At 43.4% G+C, this 24,451-nt stretch overlaps 1 pseudogene; it reads left to right on the forward strand.

Moving 5' to 3' along the window:
• Positions 1–7,761: 7,761 nt before the first annotated feature.
• On the forward strand, positions 7,762–7,880 carry LOC134931479 (5S ribosomal RNA; annotated as a pseudogene).
• The last annotated feature ends 16,571 nt before the right edge of the window (positions 7,881–24,451 follow it).

Consider the following 24,451-nt stretch of genomic DNA (forward strand, 5'->3'; position numbering starts at 1 on the left):
TTCTGCATGCAAGAGATATTTACTACTGGCTCATTAAGATCAGATATCAATAACATGTAAGTACAGAACTAAAGGGGATCGGAGGAACAAGGAGAATCTTTTTCTGTTTTAGACAGTTTCTTAAGGACTAGTGATTGTAAATTTATCTGCACTAAGAGAGTAAAATGTCACAATGTACAGCTCATGGCAACTCTCCTTGGGATTATGTGGAGGCCCATTTGGTATTAATTCTCAGTGTTCTCTGTTATTTGACATGCCTATTTTGGAGGTGACAGGTCTATAATGAGAGCTAGAAAATGATGATGCTGATGCATGAGAAGTCACAGAAGATGTATGACCTTGGTGAAACGTACTTTGCACTTTGCATTTTAGCACAGCCAGTAACAGGACCAGTACCAGTAACTATCATCTGTACATTTTCTTACCACTGCAGGTGGTGTAAGCCAGCCTTTTTCCTCTTTCTTATCACAATTAATGTTTCGAACCCTTAACATTTGAAAGAGATGTTTATTTGGAATAGGTCATCAAGCATTTTTTGGGGGCCCTATCTGGGACATTCTTCTTACATGATCTTTACTAGTGGGGGTGTAGTATGATATGTCAACATTCAAAATGTTGACATTTGAATGTCAACATGCATTGCCCTTGTTCACATTCATCATGTAGACAACTCCCTCCAGTGCCTAACCTTAACCCCCTCCTAGCCAAACCCTAACCTCCCCCTAGTACCTAAACCTAACTCACATGCTCTGCAACAGTCAGACAATTACTGTAATGCATGAACTATTTGCTCCTGCATAGGAAGTCTTGTCATTTTAACTCTATAAGCTATAGTAGTTGTTGTTGAAAGCTCAAACCACTGCAGCTACAGAAAGCCGATCTATATATTTCAGTATGTGACTGAATTAATATAATATTTTCTACTTATCATATTTTTATAAGCAGGTAACAAATAACATTATAGTAGATAGATGAAAAGAAGGAGCACTAAAGAACCCCCCACCCCACCCACCCCCACTCCTCTTGCATTTAAAAGAGAGGAATGCCATATTTCATGTACGGATGTGCCTCTTTTTGTTTTTTTTATAAATATATATATTTTTTTCTTTTTTAATCTGGAAGGAGAGGGAGCTAATTTAGAGCTACAGTCTGCTTCCAACCAAACATGGCACTCTTGTTTGAAAGAGCATAAGAGGGAAGTATCAACTCTAAAACTAGTGTGTAATGAGAATATGGTAGCCAAACAAAGCCTACAGTACCATTCTATAAACTAGACACCCTACCGCATTGATATGTGGAGTGACATAAGGTAGAGGTCGCACATGTGACATCAGCACACTTCTGTTACTATAGAGATCCTACAGCACCAGCAGTAGGAATGAGGAGACATTGCAAAGTGCTCTCCTCAACCATTAAGGGGATCATTCAGACCCGGTCGCTGCTGTGCGTTTTTGCACAGCAGCGATCGGGTCTGACCTCCACATGCGCCGGCGCGAGACCCTGCCAGCGACAGGGAGCGCCGGACTGCGACGAGATGGACAATGAAAGCTATCGCAAGAAGATTGACAGGAGGAGGCCGTTTGTTGGAGTCAACTGACCGTTTCAAGGAAGTGTCCGTGAAAATGCAGGCGTGTCCAGGCGTTTGAAAGGAGGGTTCCTGGCGTCAGTGCTGGGCCGGATCATCGCAGTGGAAGAGTAAGTCCTGAGCTGTGCAGAGACTGCACAAACAAAGGTTTGTGCAGCTCTCTGCACAAGCTATCGCACCCCTGCACAGTGACTAAATCCCTCCCCCTGTAGGCGGCAACTAGCTGATCGCAGGGATGCAAAAAATGCACCCTAGTGATCAGGTCTAAATTAGGCTCTAAATGAGGGGCAACTGTTTTTTTTTTTTTTTTTTTTACACAGTATGGGGGATATATGGGCTTTAGATCCCCCACACCTGTAGAAAATGGCATATTTGTGTGTGTTTTTTTTGCTTATTATCTGGTGATTGCCAGACTATTACTTATAAGGGGACATATTAGTTAGATTTGGGTGTGGTGTGTTCAATCTGCAATCTAAATTGCAGTGTAAAAATAAAGCAGCCATTATTTACCCTGCACAGAAACAAAATAACCCACCCAAATCTAACTCTCTCTGCACATGTTATATCTGCCTCCCCTGCAGTGCACATGGTTTTGCCCAACTGCTAACAAAGTTCCTGCTGCGATCAACTCAGAATTACCCCCATTGTTTGGTGATCACAGCTGATAACAGCTACTAAGAGGGACACATAATTTGAAAGAGGTCTCAATGTCCACAGTCACTGCGTCTACAGTAACATGACAATGTTGACACTGGGATCCTAACATAGCTCTAGTGCTACTTAGAGCATTTTTACCATGCAAGAATTATTGGCCTGATACAGGTTTGTAAGAAAAGCAAAAAAGATAGCAACTGGGCAAAACCATGTTGCACTGCAGGTGGGGCAGATGTGTGTAGAGATTTAGATTTGGGTAGGCTATAATTTTTCTGTGCAGGGTAAATATTGGCTGCTTTTACATGTAGCCCATACATGTTAGACAGCTTTATTTTTACACTGCCACTTAGATTTCAGTTTGAACACACCCCAGCCAAATCTTAATCTCTTGGCACAATGTACATCTGCCCCACCTGCAGTGCAGCATAGTTTTGCCCAGCTGCTTTCTTTTTTGCTTTACTTACAAATATGAATCAGGCCCAATGTACAGTGAAAATAGCATTAGAATTAGAATTGTGTTGGGATCCCAGCACTCACATTGTCATTTGGACATAGTCACTATGGTCATGGCGACTGTTGACATAAAAATTACCCATCCCAGGTTCAGTATGGGGAAGAAAAATGCCATAGTAGTGAAGTGTTTTGAGCATTGTCAAAAACAACATCCCATAATTTTACTACAGTTATACTCTAAGAAATAATAAAATCCAAGACTGATATCAATAAAATAAATAAAAATATTGAATATAGAAGTGTCCAACACCTCTAAACATTACAAGGAGTACTGTGCTTGTACTGTAATATACTATTTTAAAACATTTTATATTTAAAACGTATCCTTGAACTGGGAGAAGACTATAGTTACTCAGTTTAATTTTTTCATTGGTTTCTGTTGAGTCATTTTGGGAAATACAAGTATTGTATCGTGCAAGTGTTACATCCTTCACACTGATTATATAAGTATGCAATGGATACAGAAATACTGTATAACCAAAATGCATAAGCCTAACATAATTATCCTGGAAAATATAGATTGCACACACAAACGAATGATGCAATTTAGAGCATACAGAAAAAGAAAAGAGAAAAAAGCCCTAGTGGAGATTCGTGCTTTGATATCTACTTTAATCGTGGTCTTATCCAGAGGAAATTCAGCTAGTGACAATGATGGTAAGGGTGGTATGGGAACTCGACTCCCCAGGCTATGCGGCGTCTAGCTGCAGCTCGTATCAGGAGAGCAAGGACCCGTTTGCTGCTACCATCAGCGCACCGCTATATGGTGCAATATAGTGCATTGATTTTGCTGGTTTCTCCAGAGAAAGCGCGATCAAATCGATTACCGGCTCATATACACTCAGTTCAATTGACATGGGGGGTCATTCCGAGTTGTTCGCTCATTATTTTTTTCTCGCAACGGAGCGATTAGTCGCTAATGCGCATGCGCAATGTCCGCAGTGCGACTGCACAAAGTAAATTTGCTATGCAGTTAGGTATTTTACTCACGGCATTACAAGGTTTTTTCTTCGTTCTGGTGATCGTAATGTGATTGACAGGAAGTGGGTGTTTCTGGGCGGAAACTGGCCGTTTTATGAGTGTGTGCGAAAAAACGCTACCGTTTCTGGGAAAAACGCGGGAGTGGCTGGAGAAACAGAGGAGTGTCTGGGCGAACGCTGGGTGTGTTTGTGACGTCAAACCTGGAACGAAACTGACTGAACTGATCGCAGATGCCGAGTAAGTCTGGAGCTACTCAGAAACTGCTAAGAAGTGTCTATTCGCAATTCTGCTAATCTTTCGTTCGCAATTTTGATAAGCTAAGATTCACTCCCAGTAGGCGGCGGCTTAGCGTTTGCAAAGCTGCTAAAAGCAGCTTGCGAGCGAACAACTCGGAATGACCCCCATGTTTCCCCCGCCTGCGACCAGTATCAGCGGTTTCCTCAGAATGAAATGAGTGATAGTAACGCAGGTGGATCCGTTTAAACTTATTGTGCTCCATTGCGCATGCGCACTTCATGTGCGTTCCATAACTCACTTTTACCATAAAAGACCATTTAATAGTGAGGGATTACATTGTAACAAATTAATATAACATTAAATCTAAGTGGCATAGTACACAACAATGTTGCAATATTATAGCAGTGCTATACAGTAGCTCAGCACTCATTCATGTTTTACAGAGAAAAAATGGCTATCTAACCATGATCAGAAAATATATTTAGTGTATCAGAAAAAATACAGCAAGTACATATATAGTCTATATCTCCAGAGCAGCATCATGGAGATATTGTAATAACAATATAGTACCCAATAATAGAAATTCTCTGGCTATCAAGAAAAACATATGCATAGCATGCACAAAAGTGTTCCCCGAGTTACCCCAGGAAAAAATACTTTCAAGAAAAGTTATTCATTCACTGCATACAATAATGCATACAATAATGAAACACAAGAGACTGCAAATTCAGGTAGAGTGTCTCAGTGCAGATAGAGCCCACCAGTGAATTACTACCCATAACACAACATAACATATATACATTTTCTAAATGTTATTAAGCTCAATTTTGCCATTCAGCCCATAAGGAACCGGAGATTCCAACCTATAAATCCAATAGGCCTCTCTCTTGCATAATTTATTAAATCTCCCCCACCCCCTTTTTGGTAGATTTTACATGTTCCATGGCTCTTACTGTGACTTTGCAAGAATGATCAGATGTTATACACTGGGCCACCACATGACTTGAAAGAGGATGTGCCTTAATTCTTTTGTTTATATTCCGCCAGTGTTCCATATAGCGGCTGTGGAGTGAACAGGTTGTCCTCCCAATGTATTGTTTTCCACATCCACATTGAATCATATAAATGATGAATGTGAACTTACAATTCATGAAATCTTTAATTTTAAACACTTCTCTATTAGTATTAGATGTAAATTCAACAGTTTTTTTAGGAGCGTGCATACAGGTGGCACATGTATATTTGCCGCACCTAACGGTCTCTTGGGAACCCAGGTTTTGTCAATTACTTTTTCTTGTTGGTAATGACTTTTAACCAACATAGATTGTAAATTATTGGATTTCCTGAAGATGACCGTAGTTCCTATATCTACATTTTCCCTTAAAACACCATCCAATTTCAGTAGTGATGAATTCTTCTTAATGATAGATTTAATTTTATATGCACAATTATTATATTGCGTAGTGAAGAATGCTGACCTATCTTTTTTGCCTGTCGTATTGTTAGTTACTTCAACAGTTTGTAAAGGGGTTCTTCTATCTATATGATTCACTTCCTCCAAAACATATCCTGATAAGAAAGGTATTTCAACAGATGATAATTGCAATCATAAAGTAAATAGGAAATACAAGTAGAGGGCATTTTGTCCCTCTTGGAATGGGTCATGTTGAGAGGTATGAGTTGTGTGATAAAATGAACTGGAATACACTAATGTAGCTACAATATTTTGCTGATACTACCACTACTCTGTGATCATTGTCTGGTTTGTACTTTATAGCTGCTCTTTTGATTTTACTTTTGTGCTGTTCTAATAGTATGTCTTTTTTTTCACTAAAGCATCAAGACAACAACATCAGAATTAACATCAAAATGACAAAAAGCAATTGCCACATCAAGAAATATCAGAAAAAATGCGAAGTACACGTTAGTATGTAACAGAATGCTTTACTGCCAGAGCATTTTGTTTATTGTTGTGTATTTTTGATTGTATAGGTGTTGTGGGTCCCAGTGTCTGACGTCATCTGTGGGCGTCTGATTAAGTTTCCTGGATACCGCTGGTTGCACATGGGGAGTGAGTTGATATAAGGTCAGAAGTTTGTATTATATTTTATACCCTGATGACAATGGAATAATTCAGCAAAACATTGGAATATTGCTCTGCCTATGTATTTACTTTATTACTGCCACCGGTGTATATAGGTGTGTGTGTGTGTGTGTGTGTGTGTGTGTGTGTGTGTGTGTGTGTGTGTGTGAATAAATATATATACTGTCAGAGGCGGATTGGCCCTAGGGTTTACAGGGAAGATTCCTGGTGGGTCGACGCACCCGTGGGGCCTGTTTTGTTTGAGGACATGTGGTAATTTTTATAGACATAATGAATAAGATGCAAAATAATTTGCATATATGAAAATGACTTTGCCACTTAGCCTGTGATTGCAGATAATCTAGTGTATGCTCTGTCTGCCTGCTTGGCTGACATATAAGATTGAGTGAATAGTGATTGGGATACGGTTGGTGTAATAAGCAAGAAAATATATCTTTCTAAAGGAGGAGCCACAAGAGAGCAGAAGTCACCAGCAGGAAGGAGGCCGAAATCAGGGGCTGCCAGTCGGTAGAGGACGTCCCTCAAGCCATTTGGTCAGCGGAGCAATGGTACCCAGCACAGCAGATGGAAGCACTCTGGAAAGGAGCTAAGAATCTAAGATGGCCATGGCTCGCAGGAGAATCATGCAGTGAGGTGGCACCACAGGCCATCAAGAGCAACTCTGGTACAGGAAATGGCACGAGCCACGACAATTGAGGGATATTTTGCTGCTGATTCCACACAGGTTATGTAATTTGGCAGTGCCTGTGCGGGCACTTTGAGCATTCTAACAAACGACAATTCATGATAATAATCTCTTAAGTTATCTATTGCTACCAGCATATTTCTGCTTACTGATAAATGGAATAAGATACTGTCGATTATACTGTGATATATATGCTTATCATTTCCTTGGGGTAAGTTGAATTACTTGCATGTATTTACTAGCTAGGGGGTCATTTTAACCAGCATCCTAGGCTATTATTGGCTTTTTCCTATAACCAAGGAATTTTGTGTAAACCCCTACCCTGAGTCAGATTTAGTCATTCCAGCGATCTGACACTTAGTCCTTACATCAGCGTGTATATATATATATACATAGATGTTTTAAAAAATTTTGGTTTCCACAATTTTTTTGGTTCAGAAATCATTCACAGTATCACCAATGTTTATATTCAGTATGAATTATGTTTGTGCATGTGCTTGATGTCAGTAAATGCTTGCTACCAGGACATATTGCACAGAATTGTTGACGATTTCTACCCTCATTTCTTTGTGTAAACCCCTACCCTGAGTCAGATTCAGCCATTCCAGCAATCTGACACTCAGTCCTCACATCAGCGTATATATATATATATATATAGATATATAGATATTTACATCTTTGGTTTCCACAATTTTTTGGCTCAGAAATTATTCACAGTATCACCAATGTTTATACTCAGCATGAATTATGTTTGTGCATGTGCTTGATGTCAGTAAATGCTTGCTACCAGGACATATTGCACAGAATTGTTGACGATTTCTACTCTCATTTCTGCTCTTATTTCTGTGGACTCTCATCTACGATCCAGGGTGCACAATACCACCAGTGTGGGACTTGTTGCATCCAGCCTAACGTAGAAAGCAGATCCACATCTTTTGTGACCAATTGTCACATTTCTTCTTTATATAGGTGCACTCTCATTGGCGTCCAACCTACCCATCTGTCTACTACCATACCACACTGCCAGTGCCCGATCTCGTCCGATCTTGGAAGCTAAACAGTGTTGGGCTGGGTCAGTACCTGAGGAGGAGACTCACAGGGAATACCCAGTGTAGTAGATTTCCATCTTTATGATGTGCGTTATCTGACGCCAACAGCAGTATCACCACTTGTTTTTATCCTTCTTACTATATTTTCATCCAATGATTGCATATTTTGACTAAATAATCGCTCTTGACCCTCTGAGTCGTTTATAATTACATTATACCTGTGCATTTGGTTGGTGACCGGTAGGAAGTGGTTAATGTCTCACCATTTACCGCCGGACCTGTCCAACACAATTGACAATTGACCACATGTTGGTCTTATCAATACAGATTCTCTGTACTGGTCGGGCTGAAACGGGTGTAGAACATTGAAGTGTCTACAGCCTTTCCTATCACACTCTGTGAGACAGGACCAGAACATTCCTTTATTTTTCAATTTAATACTTATTTTAACAACATTCATTTTTTGGATCCTATGGGTAATCACGAGAAATTCCTCTTAATGTATATCTAATAAAAGCTATATTTTATTACTTTTCATGAACAATTAATAACTAATGAAATTTATTTCAATTAATTAAGAGTGCGCTTACACAAGAGCCTTCTTTTCCTCTCCCACTTTCGACAGGAGCAGTCAGCTGATCAGAACCCCAATGCAGGAGCAGCCACAAGAGAGCAGAAGTCACCAGGAAGGAGGCCGATATCAGGGGCTGCCAGTCGGTAGAGGACGTCCCTCAAGCCATTTGGTCAGCGGAGCAATGGTACCCAGCACAGCAGATGGAAGCACTCTGGAAAGGAGCTAAGAATCTAAGATGGCCATGGCTTGCAGGAGAATCATGCAGTGAGGTGGCACCACAGGCCATCAAGAGCAACACTGGCACAGGAAATGGCAAGATCCAGGTGGAGACCGGTCACTATCAGGGGAGACCAAACTGCCACAGTGACCCTCGCGGTCAGGGGAGGAGCTAGTAAAGATATCGATAAGGCATCCGGAGCCAGATAGAGCCATATAGACCCCAGGACAGTACAGAGTGGCATCCATGAAAGTTTAACAAAAACCCAGAGACTATACCCACTACTCAGCCCCGCATCGGCACTACACCCGGATCGATATGTTACACGTTTCCTCCTCCATTGCTTCTAGAATTACTGACGCGGGAATAACCCCTTTCACTTGGACTGACCATTCCGGCGTATATGTTCTCTTGGATCTATACCACTCCGCCCACGTGGTTCGTAAATGGCGATTCGATGAATCCCTGCTGCTTAACCCGTCAGTCTCATCAGATATACAAATGGCAATAGAACAATATTTTACTGAAAATACCACACCTGATGTCTCTGCTAGTATAATTTGGGAGGCTCATAAGGCCACCTTGAGGGGTCTCCTCATGGCACGGACCTCTTCGCTCCGCAAGAAGGCGATGCAGGAGATACACGTGTTAGAATATCAAATAGCTACCTTAACCACCCAGCATAAACTAAATCCCTGCCCCACTTTACTTGCGCAAATCACTAATTTACAAGGCCAACTAAACGCACTTTTGTCCCGTCGTGCGGCTCTCATTTTGTGAAAGTTAAATCAGAAATTGTACGACAAGGCGGACAAATCAGATTCCCTGCTGGCGAATAAATTGCGAGATAAACGGGCGAATGGCGCAATCGATTAATGTATTCCCGGACTCTGGGTGAACTTACCTACGACCCTAAACTAATGGTTGAAGAATTTAGAGATTACTATAGCTCTCTTTATAACTTGCCGACCCCGACACATTCCCCTTCCCTCGATCCGGAGAGTTTACGTTCTTACCTGTCCTCGACCCCCTACCAAGCATCTCCGCGGCTCAATTAGACACACTGAATCAGGATATCTCAGTAGAGGAGACGTTAACAGCCATGAAATCCATGCGGTCCTCAGCCGCCCCCGGCCCAGACGGTTTCACGGCACACTATTATAAACACTTTGCCAAAGTACTAGCCCCTCACCTTACCGCCCTCTTTAACCAGATTTTGGGAGGCGCGTCCTTTGCTCCGGCAACTACTCAAGCTGATATTGTGGTGATCCCTAAGCCTGACAGAGACCCCACCCAGTGCGGCAATTACAGGCCCATCTCATTGCTCAATGTCGATTTGAAAATTTACGCTAAAATCTTAGCCTTGCGATTGGCCCCCCTCCTCTCTGTACTGGTCCATCCCGATCAGGTAGGATTTATCCCAGGCTGACAGGCCTCCGATAACACCAGAAGGGCCATTGATATTATCCATTCTATCCATCAACAAAAGTCCTCTTCCCTGTTACTAGCCCAGGACGCGGAGAAGGCGTTTGATCGCATTTTGTGGCCTTTCGCTTTCTCTGTTCTCCAACGCATGGGCTTTTCGGGTAAGTTTTATGATGGTGTCTCGGCATTGTATTGCAACTCCTCTGCGCGGGTCTCTGTCAATGGGGTTACATCTTCATGTTTTGAGATACTTAATGGTACCAGACAAGGGTGCCCGCTCTCGCCCTTGATTTTTTCTCTCGTCATGGAGCCTTTAGCGGCCAGGGTTCGTCTTAACTCAAATATTACAGGGATTCAAGTTGGCCACACGGAACATAAAATTGCACTTTATGCTGACAATGTATTAGTTTCTCTCTCAAACCCGACATCGTCACTCTCTCCTCTCCTCTCTGAAATTGACCTCTACACGCAGCACTCGGATATAAGATTAACGCCACTAAAACAGAAGTACTCGACTATTACATTACTCCCGCGTCTAGGTCACAACTTGAATCAATATTCCCATTTTCTTGGCATACCCGAAAACTCAAATACCTTGGTATTTACTTAACCCACAGACATCATCAACTCTTTCAAGCGAACTTTCCACGTCTTCTGGATCGGATTCGCTCGGACCTCCAAGCTTGGTCCTCCTATTTAATTTCATGTGAGAAAGCATCATTTGGCCCCTAACCCATCCCCCCTCATACCCCTGTTCCATAACCCTACCTTCCCTCCGGGAATGGTTAAATCTGCTTTCTCACTCTGGAAACAGGGAAATATTGCCTTTCTTAACGACATTGCCTCTAGTACACCCTTTCCTACGTTTAGCCAAATTCACAATACTCTCTCCCCCATAGTGAATTTTTTAGCTACCTCCAACTTAGACACTTTCATTCCGGGGTTCATACCACTCTCTCCTCTAGGCCTCTCACCACTCTTGAAAATATATGCATGCGACGCTCTTCTACGAAAGGTCTTATATCAGATCTCTATGCTTTGCTACTGCAGGGCTCTGCTACTCCCAGAGATCACAGAGAATTGGCCTGGGAGAGGGATTTGGGTGTCACTTTGGATGAGGAGGAGTGGAGTGAAATATGAAGTAATGCGTCCTCTAGCTCTATCTGTGTTAGGATTAAGGAAAATGTGTATAAACTGTTATATCGCTGGTACTACGTACCCTCTCGTTTGAAGGCGATGTACCCTGATGTTACAGACTGCTGTTGGAGGGGTTGCGCTTCTGAGGGGACGTACATGCATATTTGGTGGACTTGCCCGAAACTCGTACCTCTATGGAAGGAAGTAGTCCGACTTCTTTCGCTCCTATTCTCTACCCCAATCCCCTTGGACCCTAAATACTTTCTACTGCCTTTAGACCTCACGACTTTAACTAAACATCAGAATAAGTTATTACGTCATGTGGCTACTGCCACAACATGTCAAATTGCAAAGGCCTGGAGGTTGCCCTCCCCACCATCCCTACAATCCGTTGTTGCATATATTTGGTACGTCTACAAGATGGTGTTATTAGACAATCCCCCAGGGCGTTCGATAAGGTTTCGGCACCCTGGTTAATTTCTCAAAATGCCCCCTCCCCATTCTGTAGCTAATTATGCTACACACCATTATTCTTGTGTTGATTGCCCGGACCCCGCCACTCGCCCCCCCCATCTCTTCTATCTATTTCCCCTTTTGCCCTCAATTTTGTCTCTTCCTGTCTTTGTTCTCCCTGCTCTCTCACACCTCTAGGCTGGTTGGCCACACCGTAGACCTAGAGGACTCTTTCTTCTCTTGTTCTATTTCTCTCATCTCACTTAAAAACCAAAAAAAAAGATTTACTCATTTGATTATTATATTATTACTTTGTTGTGTTCCTTGTTGTATCATGCTGTTGTTGTTTTTTTCCGATGCTGTTGAAACACACTGACATTGTGAATTACTGTAAATCGACCAATAAAACTTTCCAAAAAAATAATAAAAATAAAGTCTAACAAAAACACCCGCAGGGCGACAGGGAAAGAGCCATTAACAAAGTAAAGAAGGAATAAGAGTCTTGGAGGCCACAGGATAGGTACACAGAATTATCGGGCAAGAGAGCAGACTTACGTCCTACTCAATTATATATATATATATATACATATATATATATATATATATATATATATATATATATAAAAAAAGATATCTTGCAATTACAATACAATGCAATACATGCACTTGAAGTCCAATTATATTTGTTAGATTTTCTCCCAAAAATTACTGAAGTACAATTCAAAACTATAGAAATGAACATCACTTCCTACTGCATTTAATAATAACTGCCATTTTAATTTGTGTACGTTAATTGTATGATTAATCGGAAGAAAATGCAGCTGGTAACCAAAGTATTAGAGTGCACCTCAAACTCTAAATGGAGAATATGCAAATATACAGTATATCAGAAATAATTATTTAGCAAAATCCCACGTAGTGCAGTAGCGTTGAGATTTCTCCCACACTTCAGACTTATGGGCCCTACACACCTGCTGATTTTCCGCCGAGGTGCCAGACGGCCGATATGGACGACCCGGCAGTGTGGGGGGGGGGGGGGTAGGTGATGGGGGAAGTGAAGGATCTTCACTCCCTGACGTCACCTGGCCCCATTGCTCTGCATGCTAATATGGACGATATTGTCCATATTGGCTTGCAGGCATAAAGGGCCCAGCACAAATGATGAACGACGTGGGGCCGCGCATCGTTCATCGTTGGTGCCTACACACTGAGCGATATGAACAATTTCTCATTCATTACTGAACAAGATTGTTCATATCTGCTGCACACATAGGCAAGTGTGTAGGGCCTATGACACTTACAATGTAATTGTTACTTGCGTGCACATCAAGGTACTGTATCTTTACTGGATAATCTGCCTCAATTCAAAACTACCCGTTTCCCTTACATCAGTATTCTTTCACGAATGCATATAAAGGTATCTTTACATCCACCTTCTTCACCACTCTGAATGGTGGCGTGAAACAGGGTCAGTGAAAACGGATTTCCACAAAATATTTTTTAATAAGAAAATTCCATAAACAATAGTCCATATATCATGCCCCTGGATAGGTATACAAACATTGCACCAGGAATCAAATACCGGAGGTTAGATGAACAATAACAGTTATGCAAAAAAACATATCTTTGCTGCAGACTAGGAGCATCCAGCGCTCGCTTGTGCACTTAATCCACAGGCGGCAGCTTCAACGCGTTTCAAGGAGTCCTCTCCCCTGTGTCAAGAAGTGCTTCTCATAGCTCTGGTCAGGACTTTTATTCCTGAGCACCTGGGTCACATGACCTACTCCAAAGTTCTAATTACATGCAAGTAAGAACACCTTCAAGTGAACATTACACATATAACTCAATGCTGCATAATACATACCATAAAATTCAAATGGGTGCCAAGATTATTGCTTTAATGTTTGTGTCATAAAACTTTAGTTGAAAAAAAAAATAATTGGATTAATTAATCCATATGTGCAGGATAATCGCTTATATTACAAGCAAAAATCACCCCGCCCCCCCCCCCCCCCCCCCATAAAATATATGTTAGTTTAAATCGCATGACCCATTTGGAATCCGTCTACATCCATGAAACACTTACTGCAAATTACATTGCTATGATACATATTAAAGAGGTGCATAAAAAATCTTTAAACATCTGAGACAAAAAAAATTATCTAGTCTAAAGTTTATAGGAGACACAAAAACTCGTGGAGGCTAAAACTCTGATCTCTTCCATACAGTATATGGATCAGTGCTCCGATTTATATATTATGTAGTATAAGGTCTGTGTGGTGTTGTTTTGTAATTGAATAAATGGGGAAGGATATGTACTCCCACTATCACTTTACCAAATCCCTATCAACATATTTTTTTGCTGTTACCATATGTTTATAGATTTTCACTACACTATACTGTACTTATGAAAAAGCTTGTGGGTAGTTGCCAAATTGATCATATATTTCATACCCAATGTAAGTAATACTGTATATGTCGTAATTACCTGGGAACCAGACATTGTCTGTCTGAGAAATTTAATTTATTGCTATGCCTGGGTCTGTCTGAATGTTATACAGATGGGTCCACATTTATCTTGACCTTTAATAGGATTAACTGAGACTGTCCAGTCGGACTTAGGGGGACATTTACTAAGCAGTGATAAGAGCGGAGAAGTGAGCCAGTGGAGAAGTTGCCCCATCAACCAATCAGGAGCTCTGTCTAATTTTATAGTATGCAAATTATAGATGTTACTTCAGTGCTGATTGGTTGCCATGGGCACTTCTCCACTGGCTCACTTCTCCGATCTTATCACTGCTTAGTAAATGCACCCCTTAATCCCCTGCTGTAATGACTTAATCCCCTGCTGTATTGTTCTCTCTATTGTATTGCAGCTGAGAACAATAGATGAAGGGTTTATGTCATGTTGTGACTAGGCGCAGAAAACTAGTCAAGATAACCGTGGACCCATCTGTATGTTGGATTTGTCCTTTTATTGACATTAGTAGAGGATTTTGTAATGATTTAAGTTGTGCCCACACCCAAAAGTTTCTTTCCTCATCCTTTTCGCTAATTTGTTATTAAACTCTAGAGGAGCACCGCCAGAAAGTACGGTATATTCTCCCAAGAAGCCACATTTTTAGATCACAGGGGTTTTACAATTATTCTTACAGAAAAGTCTATTTCTTCTTCAGGGTCTATAGGTATCCACAGACCAGGTGGAGACCAGGTCAGACACCAAACAGTTAAGCTTTTCAGAGCTCCCAAGATGCACTGGTCCTTCTGCCTCATACCCTGCCCATTTCCCAGGCTCCTCAGTTTTGTTTGGTGCCTGCAGACGATGCACCTATGTGAACAGTGGGGCTGCTTTTAAGCAGCCCAGGCTTATTTTCTTTTTTATGTGTATTATTTAATTTTTTACAAAAAACATTATTATTAGGTACTGAGCAGGCAGTGCTAGAGGAAAGGTCAAGAGCATGGCAATTACAGTTTAATGCCAAAAAATTCTAAATCATGCGCTTGGGTCTCAAAAATCCCAAAACTAAATATAGTGTAATGGCACTATACTGGAAACTACTGAGGAGGAAAGGGATCTAGGAGTCACTATTTCAGCTCTGCAGTCTCTGGGAACGCTGGGTCCAGCCTCCCTGTATACCTTTCCCTGAGTTAAGGTATAGACAGCGCTGTCTCCTACCAACCATATTTGGCTGAGTAGTTAAGTTAGTGTCAATTGCAGCTAAATTGTCATTTCTTGATGGTACAGTATGTGGCTTATGCTAGTGCTGCTGTTTGTGTTTTCTCTCTCTATGGGGTAAATTTACTAAGGTGGGAGATTTTTAGAACTGGTGATGTTGCCCATGGCAACCAATCAGATTCTATCTATTATCTGCTAGAAGCAGCTAGATAAATGGTAACTAGAATCTGATTGGTTGCCATGGGCAACATCACCAGTTCTAAAAATCTCCCACCTTAGTAAATTTACCCCTATGTCTGTAAGTGAATATAGCTTTCCCTTTTTCTCCTAAAGAAGTAACCCTAAGATACCTGGTGTGTAAAGGGTTCTCCGTGACCCACAGTTCAGGGTAATTTGTGGAGACATTTTGTCACATACTGTCAGGTGTTGCACACTGCATGTTGCCATATTCTTTGTAACAGATGTCCTGCTCAGATAACACTGCATGTTGACATTTAGGGCCTAATTCAGACCCGGTCGCATGCTGCTGTTTTTGCATCCGTGTGATTGGGTCTCACCTGCGCATGCATGGCGGCCGCATTGCGCAGGTGCATCGCTGCTAGGCGACGGCCGTCTCCAGGCAGCGACGGAAAGTACGAAGAATGCGATCGCACCTGCGATCGCAAGAACATTGACAGAAAGAAGGTGGACCTGGGTGGATACTCACTGTTTCCTAGGAGTGTCCGTCCGAACACAGGCGTGTCCAGCAGTTTTCAGGGAGGGATCTTGACGTCAGCTCCATGCCGGATTGTCGCAAGGGGTAAGTCCTGAGCTGTGCAGAGACTGCACAAACTTTTGGTTTGTGCAGTCTCTGCAAAAGTGTCCACAGCCCTGCACATCCCTAACCCCCTCCCCCTGTAGGCTGCGATTACCTGGTCGCAGCGGTGCAAAAAGTGGCCTGCGTGCGACCAGGGCCAAAATTTACTAAAAAATCGAGTTTGTACGATTTGTGTTTTTTTTTCTAAGTCCCAACACGGGAATTCACTAAGCACAAATCTCGGCAGTGTTTGGACTATTCGTAATGGTTTGAAAGACAAAGTTCAGAAATACGAATGAATAGACCATCGATCAAACGCGGCTGTTATTTCCTACAACACGGGTATTCACTATTCATTCGTATTTGGGTGTTAGTCTCTGAGTGCTCAAGTGCGGGTGTATTTTTTTGCGATTCGTTAAAAAAAGCAGCAAAAAAATAGACCTGCTTTTTCCAGGCGAGTTTGGATAATCATGCACGGATCAGTGAGATCTGTGCATGGTTATCTGTGGGAAAGGGTCTGTTTACTGTAAAAACTTGAAAAGAAAATTGCGTGGGGTCCCCCCTCCAAAGCAAAACCAGCCTCGGGCTCTTTGAGCCGGTACTGGTTGCAAAAATATGGGGGAAAAATTGACAGGGGTTCCCCCATATTTGAACAACCAGCACCGGGCTCTGCGCCTGGTCCTGGTGCCAAAAATACGGGGGACAAAAAGCGTAGGGGTCCCCCATATTTTTAACACCAGCACCGGGCTCCACTAGTCAGAGAGATAATGCCACAGCCGGGGGACACTTTTATATAGGTCCCTGCGGTCCTGGCATTAAATCACTAACTAGTCACCTCTGGCCGGGGTACCCTGGAGGAGTGGGGACCCCTTAAATCAAGGGGTCCCCCCTCCAGCCACTTAAGGGCCAGGGGTGAAGCCCGAGGCTGTCCCCCCCATCCAAGGGCCGCGGATGGGGGACTGATAGCCATGTGTAAAAAAAATAAAAAAATTTCTTGTAGCAGTACTACAAGTCCCAGTAAGCCTCCCCCGCAAGCTGGTACTTGGAGAACCACAAGTACCAGCATGCGGGGGGAAACGGGCCCGCTGGTACCTGTAGTACTACTACAAAAAAAATACCCAAATAAAAACAGAACTCACACACCTTGAAAGTCAAACTTTATTACATACATGCACACCTACATTCACACATACTTACCTATGTTCACACGAGGGTCGGTCCACTTCTCCAAGTAGAATCCATGGGGTACCTGTGAATAAAATTATACTCACAAAAATCTAGTGTAGATCGGTCCTCTTCTGAGCTTGTAATCCACGTACTTGGCAAAAAAACAAACCGAAAAACCCGAACCACGCACTGAAAGGGGTCCCATGTTTACACATGGGACCCCTTTCCCCGACTGCCGAGACCCCCCGTGACTCCTGTCACAGAGGGTCCCTTCAGCCAATCAGGGAGTGCCACATCGTGGCACTCTCCTGATTGCCTGTGCGCTCCTGAGCTGTCAGCGGTTGACCGCGAGTAACCTCACCGCTGACCGCAAAGTTCCCACCATTGGATACAATGTAGCGCCCATGCGCTACATTGTATCTCTGCCGTGCGCAGCCTGACTGACAGCTCAGGAGCGCACAGGCAATCAGGAGAGTGCCACGACGTGGCACTCCCTGATTGGCTGAAGGGACCCTCTGTGACAGGAGTCACGGGGGGTCTCGGCAGTCGGGGAAAGGGGTCCCATGTGTAAACATGGGACCCCTTTCAGTGCGTGGTTCAGGTTTTTCGGTTTGTTTTTTTGCCAAGTACGTGGATTACAAGCTCAGAAGAGGACGGATCTACACTGGATTTTTGTGAGTATAATTTTATTCACAGGTACCCCATGGATTCTACTTGGAGAAGTGGACCGACCCTCGTGTGAACATAGGTAAGTATGTATGAATGTAGGTGTGCATGTATGTAATAAAGTTTGACTTTCAAGGTGTGTGAGTTCTGTTTTTATTTGGGTATTTTTTTTGTAGTAGTACTACAGGTACCAGCGGGCCCGTTTCCCCCCGCATGCTGGTACTTGTGGTTCTCCAAGTACCAGCTTGCGGGGGAGGCTTTCTGGGACTTGTAGTACTGCTACAAGAAAAAATATTTATTTTTTTTACACATGGCTATCAGCCTCCCATCCGCAGCCCTTGGATGGGGGGGACAGCCTCGGGATTCACCCCTGGCCCTTGGGTGGCTGGAGGGGGGGACCCCTTGATTTAAGGGGTCCCCACTCCTCCAGGGTACCCCGGCCAGGGGTGACTAGTTAGTGATTTAATGCCAGGGCCGCAGGGACCTATATAAAAGTGTCCCCCGGCTGTGGCATTATCTCTCTGACTAGTGGAGCCCGGTGCTGGTGTTAAAAATACGGGGGACCCCTACGCTTTTTGTCCCCCGTATTTTTGGCACCAGGACCAGGCGCAGAGCCCGGTGCTGGTTGTTCAAATATGGGGGAACCCCTGTCAATTTTCCCCCCATATTTTTGCAACCAGTACCGGTTCAAAGAGCCCGAGGCTGGTTTTGCTTTGGAGGGGGGACCCCACGCAATTATTTTTTTGAATTTTAACACTTAATTTTTTTTTTTTAAGGTGCACAATGAAGCCCTGCACGGATCTCACAGATCCGGCCGGGATTCCTTGTGTTTTGTCAGGCAGTGTTTTACTCATCACTCCCGTAAAACACTGCCTGACATTACGAATCACATCGACATCGGAAAAGACGAATGTTGCAAACTCGGCAGATTAGTAAATGACCATATCAGGATTCAAAAAGTTGCAGTAAAATGCACCCGATACCATTCGAGTTCAAACACCCTTAAAAACGGCAAAAACACGAATATTAGTAAATATACCCCCAGGTCTGAATTAGGCCCTTAGTGTGTTCACCTCTCTTTGCAGCTATGTCTAGCAAAGCAAAAAAGGCTCTGGCTCCTACAATTGTGTCCTGCACTTCCTGCTCAGCAGAGTTGCCCCACAGCATGTGGTGCAAGATGGTCTCTGTGCCGCTAGCTATGCATCACCCGCCCAGTCGTCGCCCCCACCTCCAGTAGAGGAGCCCCCCAGGACGTCCTTTTCCCAAATGCTGGCAAAAATTGCAGACCACATTGCGACCTTGGCACCAGCTCCCTCTAGAGGAGTGCCACATCAATTACCACAACAGGTATAGCCTGTCATGCCAGTCACGTCACCTTTATGGTTGGACATGTTTTCTGCTTCTATGCAGAGTATCGCTGCCTTCCACCACATGATGCAGGGCCAGGGTCCCCTGCCTACTACGGCAACTAAGCCTACTGTGCCATCATCACTGTCTATGCCACTGTCTGATTCTGAGGAATCTTTGGGTGAGGCAGATAATGCAGGTCTCTCTGATGATGATTCCCCTGCCTAGGAGGGGGACCCTCAATCTAAAGTCAATGTGGCTGCTTTAGTGAGGGCAGTGAAATGTACTCTCCAATTGGAAGATGAGGATCCTGCACCCAACGTAAAGGATCCTCTACACAAATGTCAGAAAATAGTGGTGGCTGAATTTCCTCACTCTGAACATTTCACTGAGGCTAAAGCCGAGGCATGGAAGGCTCCTAGCAAAAAATTCTACCTACTGTACCTGTGACTATGGCCCGGGACGGAGGAAGTGTGTTCTTCTCCCAGCCAGCACTGTTACCATGGGCACTGCTGCTCCTGAGGAGCTGCACTCTCCAGTGCCACCTATAGTAGAGTCAGCCCACTGTCGGCGGCTCTATGAATATTGTCATTGACCAGCTCCTCTGTCTCATTAAAATAAAATAAAAAAATCATCGATCAGCTGGGGCGATGGAGTGGAGAGCATGGGGGTTTCTAGGTACTCAGAAACACACCTTCACCCCTCTGCAAGCGCTAGTGAGACTACCCAATATATAAGGAGACCAATGTGTGCATATATGTCCAGGGCCAGAGCCGGGTTCTTCTGTTGCTCCCCAGACCTCCCAGACTTGCTCCAGTGCTCTGCAGAGCAGGAGACCAGGGGGTATATTTATAGAAGCGGAGATGTTGCCCATAGCAATCAATCAGATTTTAGCTATTATCTTCAAAATGGTGCTAGATAAGTGATGAGTAGAATCTGATTGGTTTCTATGGTCAGCATCTCCACTTCCATAAACTCGCACTTTAGTAAATATACCCCTTGGATTGTGGAATATAATGCAGACTGTAGCTTGTTACATGCTAAATATGCCCTCTCTATGTGCTGGCCACATTTGTTTTAAATCAAGCATTTGGAAACCCATTCTAGGAATCCTTAATTTGCCCCTATATTTTCTGTGAATTATCTCTTTGATACAATATTTATTCTATTTAATGTGGTAAAAGGACTGGAATAGGCTAGGAATATATTTTATAAGGAAAACTGTGTGCGAAGTGGGAGTAGGTAAGCAGGAGGTAAGTAACATGTGCATAGTGCAATAGGGCTGTGCCATTTTCCGGTGTTTTCTGTCTGTACCGGCAGCCGCTGCTGGACTCCGGAGGGGTAAGTATAATTATATGGGTGTGGGGTGTGCGGTGTTGGCCTCCTGGACCCACGGGCCTAGGTGCACTGCACTCCCTGCACCCATTATAATTACGCCAATACCTATGGATACAAATATACCAAGATCAATCCACTTAAGAGACAGTTTTCCCATGAGAAAAGAAACTATAAAAGCATAGAAGCAAGCCACTAATTTGCTCCTAATCTGAAGTAATACATCAAGAGAACATTAATAAATTATACTCAGTCTAAGATACACTGCTCCTTTTCACACCTGTGGGTAAATACACTTTGTAATCAGTGTAATAGCAATTTGCATGGATTTTTTCTGTCTGCTATTATATGATTAAAGGATTGTACAAAAAAGTCTGACGACACAATATCAGGCTGTAACACAAATCAATACAACTTGTTCTCTAATGGGAACAAAAAACATCAACTATTTGCAATGGATCCATTCATACTAGAAAATGATTTCAGCCTAATACAGAGTGTGCATTATTTCAGTTTGTGTAACAAATTGCATATAAAATTGTTCTGAGCATGTCCAGAAAGAGGACGCATGCATATGTGCCTATGCAGACTGTATGATACTGGCACGGGTGTGGTTCATCAAATCGACAGTGTCTAGGTCGACAATGTTTAGGTCGACCACTATAGGTCGACAGTCACTAGGTCGACATGGATGGAAGGTCGACAGGGTTTCTAGGTCGACATGTGCTAGGTCGACAGGTCTAAAGGTCGACATGAGGATTTATTTATTTTGGTGTCGTTTTCTTTGTAGAGTGACCGCGATCCCAAATTAGTGCACCGCGTCCCCTCGCATGGCTCGCATCGCTCGCCATGCTTCGGGCATGGTGCCTTCGCTCCGCTACCGCTTCGCTCGGCACACTTTACCATTCCAATCGTAGTCCACGTGGATCGTTAAGTATGAAAAAATTCAAAAAAAGAAAAAAATTTGAAAAACTCATGTCGGCCTTTAGACCTGTCGACCTAGCACATGTCGACCTAGAAACCCTGTCGACCTTCCATCCATGTCGACCTAGTGACTGTTGACCTAGAGTGGTCGACCTAAACATTGTCGACCTAGACACTGTCGATCTTCAGACCGGATCCCACTTGCACACATGTCAGCCTGCACCTGAAGAGGAGGGGAAAGATTGCACTTATGTAGGCAGAATACACTAAAGGGCATATTTATCACAATCTGCATCCGAGATGCAGATGGGTTGTGATAAATTCGACCAAACTCTCATTGTAATGATATCACATGCAGGAAAAGCACATGCGAGAAAGCTCTGTCCCTGCAAATCTACTTTCCGCAATTCTCAGGGTATTTTCGTGAAAAAAACCCAGAGATTGTACCATGATTGCGCAGCTCTCACACCTCCATTTTATTTGAACCAATAATGTTTTTTTATTAATTCTACACACATTTATTTGCTATTTTTAATAGTCCATTAATAAAGGATTCCCGTTGGGATAGGGACTATTTTATATTTATCCTATTTTCACAAATCTGTCCTGGTTCAGCATCTGGTCAGCACAGGATTTTTAGTATGAAGGGCAGTGAATGTCTTGTTCCATAGCAATTACGGAGCACAGAAGAGTGTTATGCTTTAACCGTCCACTGATTGCTGCTGATCACTAGGACACTTCAGCCCAGCAGACTACTCTAGGGACAAATGGCTATTACTGCTACTTAGTAAAGAACAAATATATCCTACTGTAGCTCCTGCATGTATTCATTGCAAACACCCCATACTGTCAGGCACATGTAGACTTGTAAGAGTGAGTGCCTGATATCTGTGTAGTGCTAGGCTGTTGGTACTATGCTATCACTAAAGCCATCATGCCATATTGCTATGCAGAGACACAGACCAGTATGTGGAAGGAAAACAAAACACAGGAAGCAGAAGGGGATTAAAACAATATGAAGAAAGAGGGGTGAAAACATAAAATAGTAGGAACCACAGGCAGGACATGTGGCTAACAGTGGAAGAAATGGGGTATAGATAAGAAAGGCAGGAATTGACATAACAAGACACAGGAGAAAAGTGGGAGAAAAGTGACACAAAACAGCAGGGATATGTGGATATAGAGGACTAGAGATACACATACTGTAGATAAGCCAAAGGCAGAGGAGCAGACACAAAAGAAAGAGAAAAGACACACAGAAGTGGAAGGGAAATAGATAAGACAAAGGAGGGCAGGAAATCATAGAACATAATCATAAAACGAGTGTTACCACTGCAGAGACATCATTGCCTTCAAGTAGACGGTCTGCAGAATTGATAATAAGAATTTACTCACCGGTAATTCTATTTCTCGTAGTCCGTAGTGGATGCTGGGAACTCCGTAAGGACCGTGGGGAATAGACGGGCTCCGCAGGAGACTGGGCACTCTTAAAAGAAAGATTAGGTACTATATCTGGTGTGCACTGGCTCCTCCCTCTATGCCCCTCCTCCAGACCTCAGTTAGGGAAACTGTGCCCGGAAGAGCAGACATTACTAGGAAAGGATTTGGAATCCAGGGTAAAACTCATACCAGCCACACCAAGCACACTGTGCAACTTGTGATAACCATACCCAGTTAACAGTATGAACAACAACTGAGCCTCACTAAATGGATGGCTCATAACAATAACCCTTAGTTAAGCAATAACTATACACATGTATTGCAGAGAGTCCGCACTTGGGACGGGCGCCCAGCATCCACTACGGACTACGAGAAATAGAATTACCGGTGAGTAAATTCTTATTTTCTCGGACATCCTAGTGGATGCTGGGAACTCCGTAAGGACCATGGGGATTATACCAAAGCTCCCAAACGGGCGGGAGAGTGCGGATGACTCTGCAGCACCGAATGAGCAAAGGCAAGGTCCTCCTCAGCCAGGGTATCAAACTTGTAGAACTTAGCAAATGTGTATGAACCCGACCAAGTAGCAGCTCGGCAAAGCTGTAAAGCCGAGACCCCTCGGGCAGCCGCCCAAGAAGAGCCCACCTTCCTTGTGGAATGGGCTTTTACCGATTTAGGATGCGGCAATCCAGCCGCAGAATGAGCTTGCTGAATCGTGTTACAGATCCAGTGCGCAATAGTTTGCTTTGAAGCAGGAGCACCCAGCTTGTTGGGCGCATGTAGGATAAACAGCGAGTCAGTTTTCCTGACTCCAGCCGTCCTGGCTACATAGATTTTCAAAGCCCTGACTACGTCTAGTAACTTGGAGTCCTCCAAGTCCCTAGTAGCCTCAGGCACCACAATAGGTTGGTTCAAATGAAACGCTGATACCACCTTAGGGAGAAATTGGGGACGAGTCTTCAATTCTGCCCTGTCCATATGGAAGATCAGATAAGGGCTTTTACACGACAAAGCCGCCAATTCTGACACACGCCTAGCCGAAGCTAAGGCCAATAGCATGACCACTTTCCACGTGAGATATTTTAGCTCCACGGTCTTAAGTGGCTCAAACCAGTGGGATTTCAGGAAATCCAACACAACGTTAAGATCCCAAGGTGCCACTGGAGGCACAAAAGGGGGCTGAATATGCAGCACTCCCTTAACAAACGTCTGAACTTCAGGCAGTGAAGCCAGTTCTTTTTGAAAGAAAATAGACAGGGCCGAAATATGGACCTTTATGGATCCTAATTTTAGGCCCATAGTCACTCCTGACTGTAGGAAGTGCAGGAATCGACCCAGGTGGAATTCCTCTGTAGGGGCCATCCTGGCCTCACACCAAGCAACATATTTTCGCCATATACGGTGATAATGTTGTGCTGTCACGTCTATCCTAGCCTTTATCAGCGTAGGAATCACTTCATCCGGAATGCCCTTTTCCGATAGGATC

This window comes from Pseudophryne corroboree, chromosome 5 (assembly GCF_028390025.1).
Source record: "Pseudophryne corroboree isolate aPseCor3 chromosome 5, aPseCor3.hap2, whole genome shotgun sequence".
NCBI lineage: Eukaryota > Metazoa > Chordata > Amphibia > Anura > Myobatrachidae > Pseudophryne > Pseudophryne corroboree.